The sequence below is a fragment of the Octopus bimaculoides genome, chromosome 30 (genome assembly GCF_001194135.2).
Source record: "Octopus bimaculoides isolate UCB-OBI-ISO-001 chromosome 30, ASM119413v2, whole genome shotgun sequence".
NCBI lineage: Eukaryota > Metazoa > Mollusca > Cephalopoda > Octopoda > Octopodidae > Octopus > Octopus bimaculoides.
This window is the reverse complement of record NC_069010.1, coordinates 549,761-554,145: the sequence shown is the minus strand read 5'-3', so window position 1 is coordinate 554,145 and position 4,385 is coordinate 549,761. Positions and strand designations below refer to the sequence as shown.

The window sequence follows — 4,385 nt, the reverse complement described above, 5'->3', positions numbered from 1 at the left end:
ACAAAACTCACTATAATCCAAGAGGTAAACAACTGACTACTGCCATCGCATTTGGCTGCCAGTATCCCATCTCTCTGTCCCTCTCTCTCTCTCTGGGACTCTATACATTTCTGCTGACCATATCTTTCTCTCTGTCAGACTTATTCTTCATCTTCATCTCTGTACAATTGCTTCGGACGACCGGCTATCTCTTTCTCATCTTCACTTCATCTCACTCGACTGGCCCCATCTCCACGGGCAAACTGCTATCCCCCAACTGCTTCGGCTGGCTGCTACAACTCGACTGCCTCGGCTGGCTGCTACAACTCAACTGCCCCGGCTGGCTGCTACAACTCCACTGCCCTGGCTGGCTGCTACAACTCCACTGGCTAAAGTTCTCTGCTAACTCCTTCGGCCGACTGCTTTCCCGCCAATTCCCGTTCTCCTATTCAGCCCAAATACCATAGCTCATAGTGCTACTTTACCCCCTGCCAAGATGGGTCGGTCGGTAAAATTCCTATGCTGCCTTTTTGAACTTTCGCTGACCGGAAAGGGGCAGCTACGCTAAAAATAGCTGTGGTTACCGACAAGACAAAGGAAATACCATTCTCCCCAACTGACCAGAGTACGGGTTCAAAACTTTTGCCGAAGCGTTAAGTGACGGCGTGGGAAGCACTGCACCATTAGTTAAGAGGTGGTTGGGGACAAAAAAGACACAAAAGACACACATATATGTATATAACATGTATCAAACAGCAGACTTTTTTCAGTTTTATCTATCAAACCCACTCAAAAGGAATTGCTTAACCCGAGAAAAAAGGAAACGTCATGCGCCAGCGGTTCCACATTGTGACACTCAGTCTTGAACCATGTGGTTTGTAACAAACTTCTTACTACACTAACACCCGTGTCTGCATATATGCATATCTTCGCGCGCGCGCGCGTGTATGCATGTGAGAAATGTATTTCATTTGGGTAAAAGAATGATATGAAAACCGTGTAAAAATGTTTTTAGTAACATGATTTTCTGTTAGTAACTATGATTTCTGTTGCAGACACTCAGACACCGACAGAGGTATGAAGTTAACCTACCACACACAGATACAGATATACGAGTTCGCAGAAAATCATCCTTTCATGCACAAAACATTTATTCATTCACACATTCCTGCAAGTCTTCATACCCCCACAAACGGAGATATAATTGCAGAATATATTTAGAAGTGCAGAAAGAAAGATTAAGAAAGCGAAGACATGAAATTTCTAGTAATATTACGTTAATAAAATATCAACGGAAATTGAACTTACAGTTTCTGTAAATTGATAAGATCTTGGAAGGTTCCACGTTCGACTTTCTCGATCTTATTATGCTCGAATGTTCTGTTACATGAAACAGATTATAAAGAAATAATATAGAAGTGTTGTCTGATAAAACATTAAATTTGGAGTTTTAAAATCAGATGAGAGAACGAGGGCTATGAAAGAAAAGCATGATAAAATTAATGAAGAGGACGATTTGGAGTAGGTGATTGAGGAGGAGGGGATGTAGGAGCTGCGAGGACAGGAAGAGCGGAAGTATGAAGAGGAGAGGAGGAGGCGAGGACAAGAGGTGGGAGCAGAAGATGGAATACAGAAGCGATGCACACGGAGAATTTTAGCGGAATTACTAAGGTGGTGAAGGAAAACAAGTTATGGAGTGTATGGGTTTATAAAAGTGCAAATAAAATGTGATGAAGCGAAAAGAACGCATTCAAAAAAAATAGAAAAAGCAGTTGAAAATTTTGAAAAGCGGAGAAGAAACACAAGATGATGAAAATGAACGATGTAGAGGAAATTGTAAAAAAGGCGAAAGATTCAGGAATGAAAAACACAGTACAAGGAGGATGTGGACAATAACAACGAAAATCAGAATAGGGGAGAAGAAAATTAAATATGAATATAAATAGTACAGTGATATGCACATACACACATACAATTTTGCGGAGAATATTTATCGCTGATGTTGATACACCTACACATGACTTTACGCACATACCTTCACACGTACGTTCAAAGACTCTAAAATATGTTCAAACAGAAATGGAGAAAGAGACAATATGACTTAGAGAAGAATAAAGTTGGAAGAAAAGCCAAATGGGAAGACAGTAAGTAATTAGAATTATCCTTGGATGCTATTGCTGATACTATAATGATGCAGGAGAAAAAATATCATAGATTGTTAATATTGAGTCCTAAGAATCCATTTGGGGAAACGGAGAATGGCGACGACGGAGAAAAGGAGAAAGAAGAATACGATGAGAATTACAAAGAATGGGATACCGAAGTAGAAAATGTAATAGTAGTAGTAGTAGTAGTAGTAGTAGTAGTAGTAGTAGTAGTAGTAGTAGTAGTAGAAGAAGAAGAAGAAGAAGAAGAAGAAGAAGAAGAAGAAGAAGAAGAAGAAGAAGAAGAAGAACGTATTTAAAACAAACAACAGAAATAAGATGAAAACAGAAATTACTTAAAGAAAATTTAACTAATAATTCGGAGTATGAGAAGGTATTTTGGAGAAAGAGAACAAGTTGGAAAAGAAAAACAGATACACGCTGTCAGATACGCACACATGCACATAGAATTTTGCACTGTGCATACAATAGCACTGTGCAGTTACGCCCACATACTATCTTTGATACATTGAAAAACACTCAACCACAACTTTGATGAGAGCGAATATAAATTTAAAAGGAAGAAGTTGCAAGAAGAAGGTGCATGAGAAGATATCAAATTTCTATATTTTCAGTGAAAGCGTATCTTGAAAATTGATCTAAACTACGAGTGCCGGAAGTTGGAACCTTTTATAAAGAGAAGTATATTTGTGACTATATTCTAAATATTTGTATTTTACACTTCTGCATCTATAAGCTGCTGCATTAGCAGAAGTACCTGAAGTGAATGAAGAAGTTAGAGATGAATAGAAGACGGAGGAAGAGAAGACGGAAAAGTATAATCCAGAGAAAAGAAAAAGGCATCATTTATGAATACAAATTTTATAGTCACATATACATGCAGATTCGAAAATATACATGAGCGTAAATTTCCACTTATAAGATTTAGAGCAGACATATTTAACATCCCAGTTGTACTCGTCTTTAGAAACAATCAAACAGATATTGAGCCAATAGGGGAAAGGAATGTGAGATAAACTGATAAAAAGAGCGAGGGGCGATAAAACGAGTGGACATTAAAACATTGGTGAACAATTATATTCATAATATTGAAACTACAAAGCTGAAAAAACATAAAATATGTATAACCAAGAAAGACCATTTGGAGCATCCTTGTCCAATACACGAAATGTTATATCTGTAAACATGTGTAACAGTATAGAATGATAACATTTCTCACGGAAAATATTTGTGATAAAAATTGAAGAATTTGTGTTTGAAATGAGACAAACGATGAGAAGAGATATCATGATAAACAAAAACATAACCAAGAAAAAGAAGAAAACGAAGAAAAAGGAAAAGGAGAAGAAGAAGAAGGAGAAGAAGATAAAAAGAAGAAAGAGAAGAATCAGAAAAAGAAGAAAAGTGCTCAGGGAAGAAGAAAATAAGTTTAGGAAGGAGTAGAAGATAGCGAAACAAAAGAAGAAGAAACAGAAGTAAAAGAAGTTGAAGATGAAGAAGAAGGAAAGGATCAAGGAGAGGAAGAAAACGAAGAAGAATTTAAGAAAATGAAGAAATAATGAAGAAGAAGAAGAATTTAAGAAAATGAAGAAGTAATGAAGAATAAGAAAAAAGAAGAATTCGAAGAAAAAGAAAATAAGTTTAGGAAGAAGTAGAAATAGAAAAGAGAAGAGAAATTAATATAAAAGGAGGATGAAGAAAAGGAAGAAAGAGAGGAAGAAGAAAAGAAGAAAAAGAAATCGAAATAGGAGATGAAAAAATAAAGGGAAAAGTAGAGGGAAACGGAAGAAGAACAACAACTACAGCAACTACATGAACAACAACAAGAAAACAGCAGAGATTTATTATTGCTTGTTTACACTTTCCGAGATCAGTGACTTTTCATCACTGGAAAAAGGATATATATATATTTGCATTGGGAAGCACTTCACATTGACAAGCGGTGATTGTCACACACTGATGACGGGTCAATACTCAGAAACCCGAGTCCGTGTGTATCACGTCAGGTTGAAGATGGGAAGGATGACTTCGCTTTGAAAATACTGTAAGGGCACAGAAAGTGTGTCAATAGCCAGTTGGAGGAGGTGTTTTCCTTGGCTACAAGCTACAGTAGCATCCACCCTTAAGTGGCAAATATACTTCACAATGTCGTGCAGCTACTGTTTATAGCTCACTCAGAGATTTATTTTATTCATATACACATATATATAAACTTATATTTGTATGTATATATATATATAT

The 4,385-nt window shown here is 36.8% G+C and overlaps 1 long non-coding RNA gene across 1 annotated transcript in view; it reads right to left on the bottom strand.

The window, feature by feature from the left end:
* Positions 1 to 1,276: 1,276 nt before the first annotated feature.
* The window catches only part of LOC128251283 (uncharacterized), a 6,949-nt gene continuing 3,840 nt past the window's right edge, over positions 1,277 to 4,385 (bottom strand). The window contains exon 3 of the long non-coding RNA XR_008267050.1: positions 1,277 to 1,359. This is a non-coding gene — a long non-coding RNA (uncharacterized LOC128251283). The remainder of the gene's footprint in view (positions 1,360 to 4,385) is intronic.